Here is a 17,500-nt window from a genome sequence, read left to right as displayed (position 1 = left end):
CTCTCTCTCTCTCTCTCTCTCTCTCTCTCTCTCTCTCTCTCTCTCTCTCTCTTTCTCTCCCCGAGTGCATAATTTCATTATATCTTGAACACGGACACTTTGGCGTTCTATTGACCTTTTTCTCGTGACGTGTTGGGGTTGAGTGGTATGTGGGGGGGGGGGTGCAGAAAGTATGTCGATGTTATATTATGGACGGGGTTGAATGTCCCTTCCGCGTCTTCATTTACGTGCGCCGTTTACTTTAATTTTTTCTTCCTCGATTTGTTTTACTACTATGGATCTCTTTCTCTCTCTCTCGCTCGCGCTCTCCCTTTCTCCATCTCTATCTCTATTTCTATCTCTATCTGTATCTGTATCTCACTCTCTCTCTCACACACACATTCACAGTCACTCACTCACGCACTCACTTACTCACTCACTCACCCACACACTCACTCACTCTCTCCCAGTCCGAAATCCTCCGCCCGATTCGAAACTCCCGCCACGACCCGCGTCAAGAGAAGGAGAACGTAACACAGAGCATCTCCCGCACGGACGATGACAAACCCCCCCGCCACGCTCTCCGGGCAAGTCCCTTTATCGACGAGCGAGAGAGAGGCATCTTGCGAGAACCCGGTAACAACAACACAACCTCTGCTACGTGTGCCGGTCGTGTTCCTTCCGCTGGTCCGTAAAAAAGCCACCACGCCGGCTTGGCTTCTCTCTCCGTCTCTTGCGGAATAGTCATCATTCCCGCGCCGCTGGAGGCATTCCATATGTCGACCGTGTCCTCGGCGGGTTGATTAACACATCCGCACACTCACACACACACGTCTCGGTATTATCCTCGTCACGTCAGCAAGCACTCCCAAAACACAGCCTCGTAAACACAGCATCGTGTACACACAGACAGATACAACAGGGCCACAATAAGAACGCAAAGGAAGTCGTAACGTTACGACCTCCGTCAGACTTCCTCTTCGGACGAGTAGAACCAAGAGGACCCTCCCTTCCCCGGCCACACAGCATCCCGCACGCCCAAAGCACAAGCCAATCCTTCCATACGGGATAAACGGGCGGGGATCTCCCAGCATCACGCCCCCCCCCCCTCCCTCCCCGCGTAGCACTGACACCGTGCGCGTGTTGTGGCCGCGTCTACCCCCTCGCACTCGACGCTCGGGCGTGAGTGAGGGGAGGAGGACCGCTGAGGGGACGCACCAGCAAACCCGGGGCGCCGAGTCCCCTCTCTCTTTCTCTCACTCCGCCGCCACACTGAGCCGCCGCGCAACACACACTGGTCAGACCGATCCTAGGCCCTGCCTCACAACACACGACGCACGCACGCACGCACGCACACACGCGCACACACATACACACACGCACTCGCACACATGTACTAGGGGGAAAAAAACATGATGGAAGGCGAGATAAGGATTGAGTCGTGGAAACAGCGCAGACAGTGAGACACGCCAAGACGCCAGATAAGAAAGACCAACAAAGGAGTTTGATTCTTCCACAGTTAGTATAACGATTAAAAGATAAAATAATTTTTGTCTCTCATTAATTGTGACAAAACAAGATTTTTTAGTATTCCTATCAAATAACAATGCCACTGCTCTACTACTACTACTAAGACTACTACTATTAATCATAAGGACAATGGTAATATCAATGATGATGAAGATGATGCCGATAATAACCACAACAAAAACGAACAGTAGCAATTCCATGTAATATGTGAACCAGAAACCATTGCAACCGTAATTATGATTTTGGTTGGGTTGACGACCAACTAAAGGAACAGAGATCGAGAGAGAGAGAGAGAGAGAGAGAGAGAGAGAGAGAGAGAGAGAGAGAGAGAGAGAGAGAGAGAGAGAGAGATAGAGATAGAGATAGAGATAGAGATAGAGATAGAGAGATAGAGAGAGAGAGAGAGAGAGAGAGAGAGAGAGAGAGAGAGAGAGAGAGAGAGAGAGAGAGAGAGAGAGAGAGAGAGAGAGAGAGAAGGCAAAGAAAGAGTAAAGGAGAGCAACACCCCTTATCCCTTTTCCTGCCCCCTCCCCCTTCCCCTCTCTCTATTTACTCCTATTTCGTCCGCCTCCAACCCCCACTCTCGCAGATGTCAGGGGGCGAGATTTAAAGTCCCCGGGCGGGTGAGGGGAGGGACGGGGAGGGGGAGGGGTCGCGTCAAGGGGCGTGGCATTCCCGATCCCGCCTTCCCTTCCCTTTCCCCTTTCCCTTTTCTTTCCATTTCCTTTCCTTTCCTTCCCTTCTCTTTCCTCACCTCCCCCTCCTCTTCCCTCCTAACCATTTCCCTGCCCTTCCCCTCTCTCTTCCTATTCCCTCCTAAACTCCCCTTCCTAACCCTCCGACCCCCTCACCCCGTTGCAAATGAAGCTAACCAGCAGAATCAACAGCGAGGCACTTTGCAACAACAGGCACCGCGAGACGAGAGGAAATGCCACTCGGGTCATCGGTCGCTTCGTCAAAAACGGCCTCGATCAACAGCAACAGCCGCTTGCCTATCCCGCCGCCTGCGTCATCATCCGCGAAATGACCTTTGCCACGGAGGCCGGCTGTGACTGAGCGGACGTCGGCATCAGCAGTGTGACATCAGAGTTGCATGGATCCGATGTCAATTGCACAGATACAGACATTGGCAATGGACGGTTCGGTTGAGATCAGAAGAGGAGGAAGAGAGGAAGGAGGGAGGGGGAGATTAGCGGGAAAGATATAAAGAAAAAAAGAGTCCATGGTAGGATAGAAGAAATGAGATTAGTGCCTTGAGTGACGTCAAAATGGCCTCTTTATTTTCTCATGATTTCCTAACGCATAAAAAGTTTAACTGTGTAAGACTAAGAGAAGTTTCTATCCCTCTACTTGAGACAAAGAACAAAGAACAAAGAACAGGGAACAAAAAAGGAATAGGGTACACGATAAATGGATGCACAAACCCATTTACATGCACATATATATGTATCTGTTGAGGGGGGGGGGGTTGAGTGTACAACTACACATGTATACAAATATGCATACATATTGCACGCACGCACGCAACGGTCCTCACTGATGACACACTCAAAAGTATACAAACGTAAACAAAAACACACATATACACAGGGACAAACACAAACACAGAAACACACACACACACACACACACACACACACACACACACACACACACACACAATAATAATAATAATAATAAACAATAATAATAATAAATAAATAAATAAATAAATAAATAAAATAAAAATAATTAAATAATAATAAAATAAATGAATAAATGAATAAAACTAAAATAAAAAATAAGTATGAGTAATAACATATAACGAAATTATCTTTAAAAGAAAAAAAAAAAAAACTGCCGCCTGAAGACTGTCGTTAAGTTACGAAACATCATCCCAATTTACTAAATAAGTTACAATCCTAGCTAATAATTACACATACATGAGCTTAATGAGCTCTAGAAGCGAAGGCTCTAACTAAAGCCACAGAATTAACTAAAGCATGTGTCACTGCAGCGCACGTCAGTCTCCGTTGTCATGGGAAATTTGACGGGCATGGAAATTTTGACGGTGCATGGGGAAAAAAAAGAACTTTTTATGAGCTTATCCTTTAAAGCTTAGATTTGGATCAAATTTAAAGGAAGTCTAACGTGGTGGAACATCTAAATTACAGATACTTAAAATAAAAAAAAACCAGAAAAAAAAATACATAAAAAAAACAATAAAACAATAATAACAAAAAATAAACAAACAATATCTCAACAAAAATTAAAAAACAATCAACTCAGTACACACCCGAACCAGAAGTACCTCAACATGCGACCCGACCCCCCTTTGCGAAAAAAAAAAAAACACTACTTATAATAGTTACAAAACAAAGACACAACAATCTTCTATATTTCCACAGAGTCAATCAATCACTCAAACAACAACATTTCTATCTACAAAAAACAAAAACGAAACAAACTCAAAAAATGATACACAATGTTACATAACCGTAGCACCAAATAAGTATGAGTAATAACATATAACGAAATTATATTTTAAAAAGAAAAAACTCCCCACCCTGTGAAATTCTCGTTAAGTTTACAAACATCATCCCAAATTACTAATTAATACTTTAACACACATAATGAGTAACGACAGAGAAAATTCCGGCTGCGCGCTCTTCGGGCCTATCTAAAGCAGGCCAGCCAAGCAGAGAGTTAGTGTCATATGTCGTGCACGTCGTCTCCGTAATGCCATGGGAAATTTTGACGGTGCATGGGAAAAAAGAGAGTCTCATGCCATGAAAACTTTAAGCGAGATATATCCTAACTGCTTTAGCTTTGATTCAAGATATACAATTTTATTTCGATTTGGATCCAATAAAATTAATTTAGATCTAAAAAAAAAACAACAAAAAAAATAAAAAAAAAAAAAAATAAAAAAAATAATAAAAATAATCTATATAATAAAACCTTCTAATTAAAATAAAAAAAACCAAAAACAAAGCAACCACACCAGAAAAAAAAACAAAAACCACAATCAAAACTAAGAGAAAAAAAAACACAAAAAACCAAAAATACTTCCTTAAACATGAGAACAAGATCAATCACAAAATAAAACAAATTTCGAAACAAACAAATCAAACACAACAACAAAATCAACCAACAAACAAAACAACAACAAACAAAAAAAAAGCAAACAAAAGAAATTAGCCCACTCTGTTTGAGTGACAGAGAATACAAAACTAAGGAATACCAAATGACCCCAGCTCCTTAGACCAGGAGCACATCTCGGTAACAAAGGCACGAAGCTAGCCTGATGGACCGGGGGAGGAGTGTATAGGAGGGGAGCAGGGAAGGGGAGTAGGAAGGGGAGGCAATGAGGGGGTGGGAGCGGAGAAGGGGAGTAGGGAGGGGGGAGAAGGGGGAGGTAATGAGGGGGTGGGGGAGAGGAGAAGTGGGAGCGGAGATGTGAAGGGAGGTGGGGCGGGTGAGGGAGGAGGGGAGAGGGAGGAGGAGAGGGGGTGAAGATAGAAGGAAGGGTAAGGAGTATAGGATGAGGGGTGATGGATGAGGGGAGCGGGGTAGGGGTAGGGGGAGGTACGGGGGAGAGGATTAAAACAAGAAAGGAAAAAGGGTAGACGAAAGGAGAGGAAGGGAAGGAGGGCAGGAGGGAGGGGAGGGAAGGAGAGAGGGAAGGGGGGACGAAGGTAGAGAAGGAGGGAGGGAGGGAAGGAGGGAGGGAAGGAGGGAGGGAAGGAGGGAGGGAGGGAGGGAAGGAGGGAAGGGAGGGAGGGAGGGAAGAGAGGGAAGGAGGGACGAAGGTAGAGAAGGAGGGAGGGACAAAGGTAGAGAAGGAGGGAGGGAGGGAGGGACGGACGGAGAGGGGAAGCCTCACGGCATGACTCACTCTTGCGACGCGGTAAGAGAGTGAGTAAGAGACACGCGCATAAAGATAAAAGGGTACGCAGTGTCACAAAGGGCGAAGGAAAATGGGGAGAAGAGGAGCGGTAAGAAAAGAGGAGAGAGAGAGAGAGAGAATGGTAGGAAGGAGGGAGGAGAGGGAGAGAAGAGCGAATGGGAGGGAAGAGATGGGAGAGAGGGAAGACCGAATGGAATGAAGTAGGAGAGAGAGAGAGAGAGAGAGAGAGAGAGAGAGAGAGAGAGAGAGAGAGAGAGAGAGAGAGAGAGAGAGAGAGAGAGAGAGAGAGAGAGAGAGAGAGAGAGAGAGGAGCGAATGGGAGGGAAGAGGTAGAGAGAGACGAAGAGAGAGCGAATGGGAGGAAGGAGGAGGAGGGAAAGGGAGAAGAGAAGATGGTAGTTAAGAGGTGGGAGATGAGATAAGCGGGAAAGATATAAAGAAAATTGTGTCCATGGAAGAATAGATGAATTGAGATTAGCACCTTGAGTGACAGATGTTATTTGGGACATCAAAATATCCTCTTTATTTCTTTGTGCTTTCTTAACATATAAAAAAGCTTGAATATATAAGACTAAGGGAAATTTATATCCTTCTACTTGAGACAAAGAACAAAGAACCCCCCAAAAATAACAGGGTATACGACCGAAGAACAAAGAACAAAGCAAATCCCGTAGTCACCCCCAAAACAAGAGAAAAAAAAATCAAATCAGAGAAATGAAAGATAAAGATAAAACAAACTCAGTAGAGATAAGAAGGTTAAAGTAATTAAAGAAAAAAAGAGTCGTTATTGAGTCCTTATTAAGCATCGCCACGTTTCAACTCACACGCATGAGCCTACACACGTCCCAACTCATTCTCGGCAGGCCTATGGTTACGAACAAAGGAAAGAGGACGTCATCTAATCTACTTTTCATCCTTTTCCTTTCCATTTCTTGATCTAGTAAGAAGTGTTGCATCGTGTTTGTGTGTGTGTGTGTGTGTGTGTGTGTTGATTCCGGATGTACATCTGTGTACACAAGCCGAAAGCACATGTTGCAGTGAATAAATTAAGAGCGATCGTTCGCAAACAGCGTCATTCAAAGCACGGAATGTTATTTCATGCAAATCAGGTCAAGAACACACCCCTACCCCCCCCCACCCCACCCCAACCCCCACCCCGAACACACCATCCAACCAGGATAAACAAAACCAAATCACCATCACACACACACACACACACACAAAAAAAAAATCTCTATACACCCAGATTAAACACAAACCTTCGACCGCCTCCCTTGAAGAACACCCAACCCAAGAAACAGAACAAGAAGAACAGATAAGTTCTCGCCCTCGCCTGTTCTCGTGTGACTAGACCAGCAGGAGGATACCGCCGGACCACCAACCACCTCCTTCCGCCGAGCTACATTCGCCGGCACGTCGCTTGCACTGACTGGGGGGGAGGGGAGGGGAGGGGAGGGGGTAGACTGGGATAGCTGTGTGTTGAGCCTATTTCCTTGCAATGGGTGTGCACTTAAGCTTTGTTGTTTTTTTTTGTTTACGTGGATAAACTAGACCGCGTATGTTTTGGTTTTATATCTTTGTTTTGTTTTGGTTGTATTCAGGCGCGCGCGCGCGTGCGTGTATGTGTGTGTGTGTGTGTGTGTGTGTGTGTGTGTGTGTGTGTGTGTGTGTGTGTGTGTGTGTGTGTGTGTGTGTGTGTGTGTGTGTGTGTGCGTGCGTGCGTGCGCGCGTGCGTTCGTGTGTGCGTGTGCGTGTACGTAAGCGTTTGTGTGTGCATGTGTGTGTTCGTATGGGTATACGTGTATGTGTAAAAGGGGGGTGGGGGTCTAAAACGCGGGCTCCCAAAAGCTTCAACAAAACTGACCTCCGTAACGTTTATATCAACACTCATGTTACTAGCCGTCTCCACACATACATCAGTCAAAACCAAAATCATAGACCAAACTGCACAACATAAACAATCGTCTTGCGAAATGCAATGGCTAATAAATGACAATTCACAAACGCACACATACATGTATAAATGAAGGCAGAGAAGAAACCGAATGAAATGATGCAAATGAAAATGGAGAACACACAACACTCCACTAAATTACCAAGAGTTTATTAATGTTGTGTACCACATGCACTCAGTTAGCCAAGAGAGATTCGTCTAGCAATAACACGCGGCTGCATCAAAAAACAAAAAAATAGATAATTAAATGAATAGATATCTGATTCATAACTGCTATTGTTTAATCGCCTATTATAAAAAAAGTATAAAAGTAATAAACAATGATAACAATAACAACATTTTTTTTTTCAACAATAACAATAATAAAAATGATAATAATAATAATAATAATAATAACAAAGATAATAATAACAATAACAGTAATCATAACAACAACAATAACAAAAATAATCAAAACAACCACAACAATAACAAGAATAACAGCCACAACAAAACCAAGAACAAAAAATACAAGAATCATTCCCAGCATCCACATAATCCATTCCACTCGCACTCCTTCCCAAACCATAATTGTATTCAGAATTCCGCCATTTAATTAATCTTAGTTTTCATGAATACGTAAAAAGGGCATCATCATCCAGCGGCCGGAATTAGGACTGGGATGTTAAACATGAGGTGGCTGTTTATTTCCGCCGCTGAATAAAATAAACTGGGATTTTATCTCTTCTTAATCCATTTGGTTATAATATTTGGTAACTTCTGCTGCTTGCTCTAGGCACAACGATTGGAAACCGCATGCATTGTGGCACGAGGGTTCCATCAAAGAAAACGTACGGATATTACCGTATGGGTAACTATGGTAAACTAACTCAACAGAAATTGAGAAACATTATATGTTAGTTAGTGTAGTTTGTGTCCGCCTGTGCGTTTGTGCGTGTGGGCTTGTTTGGTAGTTTTAAATTTTGTTTCCGTGTGTGTGTGTGTGTGTGTGTGTGTGTGTGTGTGTGTGTGTGTGTGTGTGTGTGTGTGTGTGTGTGTGTGTGTGTGTGTGTGTGTGTGTGTGTGTAAGTATGTTTGGGTATAATGCATATAGGCTGCGAAAGTGTGTCAGCATAAGGAAATGCGTATTAACATATTTTGAGATTACAGGGCTTTATATATATTATGTATGTATGCATGCATGTATGTATGTATGTATGTATGTATGTATGTATGTATGTATGTATGTATGTATGTATGTATGTATGTATGTATGTATGTATGTATGTATGTATGTATGTATGGATGGATGTATGTATAGGTGTATGTGTGTGTGTGTATGTGTGTGTGTGTGTGTGTGTGTATGTATGTATGTAAGTATGTATGTATATATGTATATATGTATATATGTATGTATGCACACACGCACGCACGCACGCACACACATAAGGACGGATGCATCTAAACACTCTAGCCGATGTTACAGTACAGACAAACATGAAACCACAACATCTAAACACCTCCCTCAGCAGATATCCCACGCCCAAAGACACTAATAAAAAATACTGCCCTTTTTACTGCCCTCTTGCCCCCTCCTTTGGGTTTCCATGGGCCCTTTCATGGCACAAAGTCTGACTTTATGGAACAGTTTCGTTTGGGGGTTGCCATAACCAAAGCCGTCTAGACTATCGTGGACTATGTGTGAGTGTTGGTAGTTGCAGTAGCTGTGGCAGAAGATGGGACATGAACACAGTTGTAGTTGTAGTAGTAGTAGTAGTAGTAGTAGTAGTAGTAGTAGTAGTAGTAGTGGTGGTGGTGGTAGTAGTGGTGGTAGTAGTAGTAGTAATAGTAGTAGTAGTAGTAGTAGTGGTAGTGGTAGTAGTAGTAATAGTAGTAGTAACAGTAGTAGTAATAGTAGTAGTAATAGTAGTAGTAACAGTAGTAGTAATAGTAGTAATAATAGTAATAGTAGTAGTAATAGTAGTAGTAGTTGTTGTAGCAGCAGCTGTAGTAGTAACTGATGCATCAACCAGATGTTAAAACTACTATCACTACAACTTTGAAACGTGTTAGCTTGTAGTAGCACCAATGATAGTAATAATACAGGTGTAATAATTGTTGAAATTTATTTATTGCACTGCTTCTTAGCACATCACATGTATAGCATAATAGTCATCATAATACTAATTCTAATATTAATAACAACAATAATGATAAAAATATTGATAATCATTATCATCATCGTCATCAGAACTATAAAAAACAAATAACAAAATAACAAAAACATCAACCACACTAACAACAACAACAACAACAATCAGTAACAAGAAAGCGAACATGGTCCCCACCCCCCACCCCCCGCCGACCCAGCCACACGCTTTCCACGAATGACCCGAGGCAGAAGTACTTGTTGGTAAACAAAGGACCAAGGTACAGGTGATGACGTCATTGGGGTGGATTGATGATGGTGATGATGATGTTGGTTGTGATGATGGTGGTGACGATGATGATGGTGGTGGTGACGATGACGATGATGGTGGTGATGGCGATGATGATGGTGGTGGTGACGATGATGATGGTGGTGGTGACGATGATGGTGATGGTGGTGATGGCGATGATGATGGTGGTGGTGACGATGATGGTGGTGGTGATGATGATGGTGGTGGTGGTGACGACGATGATGGTGGTGGTGACGATGATAGTGGTGATACTGATGATAATGATAATGATAACGGTAACGACAACGATAACAATACTAACAGTAACGATAACAATAAACCAAACTAACAACAAGACCCCCCCCTCCCTCCCTTCCTCCCTCCCGATGCCCCACACAGCACAAATCACAAAGTCTCTCCCGTCCTGTGTACACCAGTATTCACAGGTTCAGGGGCAGCCAGCGCCCCCCCCCCCCGACACACTAGTGGGAAGGAAGAAAGAAATCGATGCGTCATATCTCTTCCTCCTTGTGGTACGCCAACTCCTGGAATGTTGTTGGGCTTTCTCGCTCTCTCGCTCTCTCTCTCTCGCTCAAACATGTTGACATAGCTGTAAGGTTTCATAAAATGTATGTGAGCCCAAAGAGGGACTAAGATTGGGGTGAGGATAACCTATGTACGTAATCACTTGTCTCAATAAACTCGTCAAAGTCAAAATCAAGTCTCGCTCTCTCGCTCTCTCTCTTTTATTCTCTTTCTCTTTTTCTCTCTCTCTTTCCTTCTCTTTCTCTTTCTCTCTCTCTCTTTTTCTCTCCCTCTCTCTCTCTCTTTCTCTCTCTCTCTCTGTATGTGTGCGTGTGCGTGTACATGTGCGAGTTGTGCGTGTGCGTGCGCGTGCCTGTGTGTGTGCGTGTGTGTGTGTGTGTGCGTGTGCGTGTGCGTGTACATGTGCGTGTGAGTTTGAAAACAATTTAACGGCATACCCTAGATGAAATCCCCCCAAAAAAGCAATGGTCCTGTAAACAACCACCTTAACAAACTATATGTATACAATCAGAAGTAAATTGAAACTCTGCGCATCCGTTTTGTTGACTCGCGTGCCAGGCTGGTGCTAATCATGGAAAGGAGATACTTCACGAGTCGATACTAAGAGTGTCCTTCAGAATCACTGTTTCGTCCTTTCAAAAATCGATAAAAACTGACCCTGAGAACCGCCATTGCCATCCAGTTGATGTATCTACATCGTAATGACCTTGATTATATTTCAAGCAAGGATAATTAATTGTGGTAAAATTGCTGATCCACTCCATCGATTCCTTCTGCAGAAAAATACGCGCCGCATTAAACCGCTTTCTCTCTCTCTTACTTATTCTCATTCTCATTCCTCTCTCTCTCTCTCTCTCTCTCTCTCTCTCTCTCTCTCTCTCTCTCTCTCTCTCTCTCTCTCTCTCTCTCTCTCTCTCTCTCTCTCTCTCCCTCTCCCTCACCAAATCGAGAAGGAAAACCCACCAAAGAGAAACATTCCCAGATTTATTTTTTCTTCGGCTGGGAGAGTCATACGAGGGGGGGAGGGGGAGGAGGGGGGTAAGGATTAAGGGGAGACACCCACAAAGTACACGCCCTCGCCTGGCGCCACTCTGCCTGACGCCCAACCACCCAAGTTCGTCTGCCTGGCGACTAGATCGATGCGTGACGCCTTCGCTTTAGGAGGTTGGGGGGAGAAGGGGGGCGAATGGGGAGGTTTTGCGCGTCCGGTCGTCGCCAGGATGCTGGTCAAAGGGGGTGGGGAGGGGGGGATGTGCGATTTCTGTTGTTATCTCGTGCGTGAGATTCTCCGTTTAGTGCCTATACTTGCTTTGAATTGTTTTTATTGTCTCTGTTTGCACCCCATTCTTACTACCTATGTTCATATATGTCTTAGTCCGCATTTATTTCGTTCTCTCTCATCCATTTCCTTTCCGTCACTCCCTACACCGATGACCCCCCCCCCTACTCAAAATCCCCATAACATCCTCAAGGTCACATCTACGCAAACCTCTTCAAAGAGAGAAAAAATAAAAATAAAAAAATCCCAATGTCAAGGACACTCAAACACGCGCGACCCTTCACACACGCATTTGCAGAGGTCACGCAACCGGGGGCTCTGAGTTCTCGAGTTCTCAATGGCCATAGAAAGCATTATCGAGCCACGTCACGCACTGGTCCGAGAGCTACTTCTTCGTAGCCTTAGTTGAAGGTTATCTCTTCTCTCTTTTCCTCTCTTCTCTTCTATTCTCTTTTATTTCCATTTCATTTTATTTTATTTTTCATTTAATTTTCGTCTCTATTTCTGCCTCTCTTTTTCTCTAACTCTGTTCCCTCCCCCTCTATATCTTCTCTTCCTCCCTCTATGCTTCTCCCTTTCTCCTTTTCTCGACCTTTCACCCTCCATCTCCTTCCTCCTCCCATCACAACACCTAAATCTACAGACATTTCCCATCCTCCTCCCAAAAGAATGAGACCACAAAGGAAGAGCCAGAGCCAGTGCCAGTGCCAGTTCCAGAGCCTGAGACGGTACCATCCTCCGGCAGGGCTCGTTTTTTTCCCCGTGGCGCCGGTGCCTCCCTCCCTCGACGCCGTGCACCGCCTTGCTCTTTCAGTTCTGCCATTGACGTACGCTGGCTCCATGAAAGAGGGAGAGGAAGATAAAGAGGGAGAAGGTGGGCGTGGGGGTGGGCGTGGGGTATAGGTAAGTGAGGGAGAGAGTAGAGAGAGTAGAGAGAGTAGAGAGAGTAGAGAAAGTAGAGAGTAGAGAGTAGAGAGTTGAGAGAGGGAGGGGGAAAGGGAGGGAGAGAGGGAGAGGGGAAGGGGGAGGGGAAGGAGGAGGGGAAGAGGGAGAAGGTGGGGGGAGTGGGGTATAGGTAGGTGAGGTTGAGAGAGTAGAGAGAGTAGAGAGAGTAGAGAGAGGGAGATGGAGAGGGAAAGGGAGAGAGGGAGATGGAGAGGGAAAGGGAGGGAGGGAGGGAGGGAGATGGAGAGGGAAAGGGAGGGAGGGAGGGAGGGAGAGGGGAAGGGGGAGGGGAAGAGGGAGAAGGTGGAGGGAGTGGGGTATAGGTAGGTGAGGTTGAGAGAGTAGAGAGAGTAGAGAGAGGGAGATGGAGAGGGAAAGGGAGAGAGAGAGATGGAGAGGGAAAGGGAGGGGATGAGGGGAAGGGGAAGGGGGAGGGGAAGAGGGAGAAGGTGGGGGGGGAGTGGGGTATAGGTAGGTGAGGTTGAGAGAGTAGAGAGAGTAGAAAGAGGGAGATGGAGAGGGAAAGGGAGAGAGGGAGATAGAGAGGGAAAGGGAAGGGGAAGGGGAAGGGAAGAGGGAGAGACAGAGAGAGAGAGAAAGAGTAAAAGAGAGAGAGAGAGAAATGAGCAACCAAGAAAAAATAAACTCAATCTAAAAATAAAAATAATAACAGAAAATAACAACGATATGAAAAGATTCTGAACCGAGGCTCCTGCGTGCCACACCAGGCAGCAAATGGCCTCCAGAGAAACCTATCATGCTACGATTATGTAAATTTGCGAGGCGTTCCCTGCATATTATGTGCCAATGATCTGCAACGAAACACATCAAAAGTGACGGCCCGTATCTATCAATCAAAGCCCTTTGAGACAGCCGTAATGATTCAATTAATTCTAGTGGATGCGTGTGTAGACGCTTTCACCTGGGATGGCATTGTATACGCGCTCGTCTGCCCGTCTCTTATTATGAGTATGAGTATGAGTCTGCCTCAACTTCTACTCATCTCTCGTCCATTCAATTCTTCGAGACGATTTCAATTGAAAAATCTGTAGGCCTCTCTCACTCACTCTATTACTCTCTGTCTCTTTAGCTATCTCTCCATCTTTTCCCAAATAATTTAAAAAAAAAGTTGATGCCTTCAATACCAAAAACAAAAAAATTCAGTCCACATCCTCTTACTTAAGTCTTTCTGTTCCAAAACGGGGGAGAGGGGGGGGGGGCAAAACCTTGAACAGGAACATGAGAAAGACGTATTAGAGGAGGTTGCAAAAGAAGGTTGCAATGTAACTTCCTTTCTGAATAAGACAAAAATCACACAAAAAAAAATCACTTCTGTCTTTCATTGAAATGGCCCCACTGTATTTTTTTTCAACTAACGGCGATCAAATAAAAGTCGATAACATTCCCTCTTCCGTTATACTAAAGCAAATAACTAAAGGCGATTCACTAACGATCAATCAATCAAAGTAATTATCTTAATATTTTTGTTTCATTGATTTGTTCTATCTTTATTTTAGTATTATCTTACTCTGCAAACGAAAGACCTTGATCATTCAAAAAGAAGAGGGGGCGGGGGGGGGGGTGACATTTATCCCAACAAAGGCCAACACGAGCTGGGAGAGGAGGAGAGAGGGGGGAGGACAGAGGGGAGGGGAAGAGGGGAGGGGGAGAGAGAGAGGGTGGAGAGAGAGGGGGAAGAGGAGAGAAAGGGGAGGAGGAGAGAGAGGGGGGGAAGAGGAGAGAAAGGGGAGGAGGAGAGAGAGAGGGAGAGAGGGGAGAGAAAGGGGAGAAGGGGAGAGAGAAGAGGGGAGAGAGAGGAGGAGAGAGGAAGAGGGGGAAGATGGAGGAGACAGAGGGGAGAAAGGGAGGTGAGGGAGGGTATAGAGGTAGAAATAGACAAGCGGGAAATGGTCGAGGGGGAGGGGGGATACGAAATCTACCACACATGCTCAAATACCAGGAACTCGGATCACATCCATGACGACAGGTGTCACGTGGCACAGACCCCCGTATCGAAACAACCCGTCCGTGTTAGAAATAAATACATAACAGAGAGAAATACAGCTGATGATGTATCAGTACAAACGGCGCTAAAGGGAGGGGGGAGGGGGGGAGGGGAGAATTATTAATGGACTATTGTCAGACCGTTCATCATATTGTGTGTATACGCCATACTGTGGTATCAAAAATGAATATAAAATATAAAAAATAAGAAAATGATGATGATTGATGATGATGATGATGATGGTGGTGGTGGTGGTGGTGATGATGGTGGTGATGATGATGGTGGTGGTGGTGGTGGTGGTGATGATTAGGTGATGATCAGGTGATGATGGTGATGGAGATGGGGATGAAGATGAATATGAATATGAAGATGAAGAAGATAAAGATAAAGCTAAAGCTAAAGCTAAATATATAGATAAAGATGAAATAGAAAATAAAAATGGAGATAAAGATAAAAATGAAGACGAAGAATATCACAATGACAACGACGATGATAATACCCAAGAAAGGCAAAACTGGAATCGAAAAGAAAAAGGCAAATAATCAAATAACACGATAAAGACAAAAATGAAAAGATAAAGAAAGAAAAAGAAAGAAAGAAAAAAAAAGCATTTGACGCAAAAGAGGCCCACTCAGAGCGCACAGCACCGACCCAGATCAATAGACAGCACCTTGCCCACTCTGCGTACATTCCACCTGCACCTCGCTCCACCCTCGCCCCACCCTGGGCATGACGCAGTCAACCCGCGCTCTCGTTTCTCGCTCCGTCACCATTTTTTTTTTTTTTTCCCAAATACCGGGTCTAGTTTTAAAAAATCATCTGTCGATCTTTTATGCTTTTTGTGATTTTTTTATTGTTTTTTTTTTCCTTTTTTCTTTTTCTATTTACCTCTTTCGCTATTTCTTTGTTATTTCATATATTTTCTTTATTTTTCTTTACTCCATCTTTTTCTTTATTTCTCTTTTTATCTTCTCTGGTTTCCCTCTTCCTTCTTCTTATTATTAATATTTTCTTCTTCCTCCTCCTCTTCTTCTCCTCTTTCTTCTTCGTCACTCACTGGCATCCTCTTCACGGTTCATTCTTCCCCTCTTTCCCCTCCCCATTCTCCTTCTTCCTTCTGGCCTTCATCATCTTCTTCTCCCCTGCCCCTTTCCTCTTCTTTTTTTCCTTCCTACCTGTATTTATCTATTAATTATCTTCTCCCCATTCGTCCCCATCACCCTTTCACTTGCAACCTACTTCCATTGCTATTGACATTATTCCCAACAAGGAAAATGAGAGCGAAAGGGAGAGACAGAAAAAAAACATGCTCACACCTTCTTGTTCTGCGCGCGCGCGCGTGTGTGTGTGTGTGTGTGTGTGTGTGTGTCTGTCTTTGTTTGTTTGATTGTTTGTGTTTGTTTGTTTGTTTGTGTCACTTACTCACTCACTCACTCACTCACTCACTCACTCACTCACTCACTCACTCACTCACTCACTCACTCAACTCACTCGCTCTCTCAACATTTTTTTAAATTATAAAAAAATAAAGTCACCAATCCCAAGGTGAAGTTAATAACCTTGTTTTTTCTTCATTTTTTTTACAAGGTGATGCAGGTAATTGTATATACTGGTACCTCTATCTTTCGAAGGTGATGCTGGTACTTGTGCCTTTACCATGAACAACAAATACCTGTTCATGAACTGATTTACCTGCAGGTTGCAGACATAGCTTCTGTTAGTGCAGTTAACCTGAATTAAAATCCATATGGACGTTGTTTCATTTTTTACTGTTTATGCGTACATATTTTAATCTACTGCAAACATACACACACAATATATATATATATATATATATATATATATATATATATATATATATATATATATGTGTGTGTGTGTGTGTGTGTGTGTATGTATGTGTGTGTGTGTGTGTGTATAAATAGATACAATTCTTTGTCGTTTTTCTATGTTCATTAGACACCGATCTCTGGTTGCCTTTAAGAAACTAGAGATGCTACGAATTGTTGCGCTGAAACTCCACGCTGAGAGTTCTCGCGTGTGACCCTCCAAAGCAGCTGTCTGGCTATTACCTAACCCGACTACAGCTGATCAAAAACAAAGCTTAATGGGTCTGGCAGATCCCACACCTGTAATTCGGGAAAAATCGCTTAGCTTTTATCACTAACATGTATGTTGATTTGCATGCTCGTGTGCAATTATCACAAAATTAAATTAATAACTTACTACCCCGCCCCCCCTCCACCCTCTATAAAACCATCAAGTCCGAAAACCAAGATGGCGACGTAAACAAAAGTCACGTGATCCATCAATTCCCCATTCGCGAAATCTCTCATCCTTCATCTGATAGTAATTAATATAAACAAATATTTAAAAAAATATATGAAAAATAGTCCGTAAGCTGATGATTATGACACAACAGGTGTTTGGCGACCTCTTCCATCTTGCCTTGGAGGGAGCCCGAGAGTGTGCGTGCGTGCGTGCGTGCTTGAGTGAGTGCGTTCTTGCATGTGTAAGAGGTGCGACAGGAAGAACTCTGGTGTTGTTTGTGTTCTTGCGCTAGTGGAAAGAGTGAATAAATGAAATATGTGTTTAGAACCAAGCAAATGAAAACGAATTCCTTTTCGAAGCAGTTAATACCGGTAAGAGGAAGCAACAGAAAAAAACAGCAAAAGACATTATCAAGGTTCCCCAAAAGGAGGAAAAGCGAATGACAAAAACAATGAATTTCACAGAAAACAAAATAAATATGCTCTAAATTCCTCGTCTACGAAACAAAACGGAAAACAGAGAAAAAAAAAACAATCGAAAAGAAATAAAAATCGTATTCCTCCGTCATCAAAATTCCTCGTCTACGAAACAAAACGGAAATTGAAAAGAAAAAAAGTCGTGCTCCTCCGTGCTCAAAATTCCTCGTCTACGAAACAAAAACAAAAAGGAAAAGGAAAAAAAAAAT

At 43.8% G+C, this 17,500-nt stretch overlaps 1 protein-coding gene across 9 annotated transcripts in view; it reads right to left on the bottom strand.

Annotated features, from left to right (window-relative positions):
* Ctl2 (Choline transporter-like 2) overlaps positions 1 to 17,500 on the bottom strand; it is a gene marked incomplete at its 3' end in the record, with an annotated part of 59,569 nt that overhangs the window by 31,437 nt on the left and 10,632 nt on the right. For 2 of the 9 annotated variants that reach the window (XM_086533446.1, XM_086533467.1), the window contains 1 exon segment: positions 1,198 to 1,307. 9 annotated transcript variants of the gene reach the window in all.

Source organism: Penaeus japonicus, unplaced genomic scaffold, assembly GCF_977035675.1.
Source record: "Penaeus japonicus unplaced genomic scaffold, GWHDUDI00000001_assembly GWHDUDI00000003, whole genome shotgun sequence".
In the NCBI taxonomy this organism is placed as follows: domain Eukaryota; kingdom Metazoa; phylum Arthropoda; class Malacostraca; order Decapoda; family Penaeidae; genus Penaeus; species Penaeus japonicus.
The sequence above is the reverse complement of the archived record's forward strand: the minus strand, read 5'-3'. Positions and strand labels throughout refer to the sequence as shown.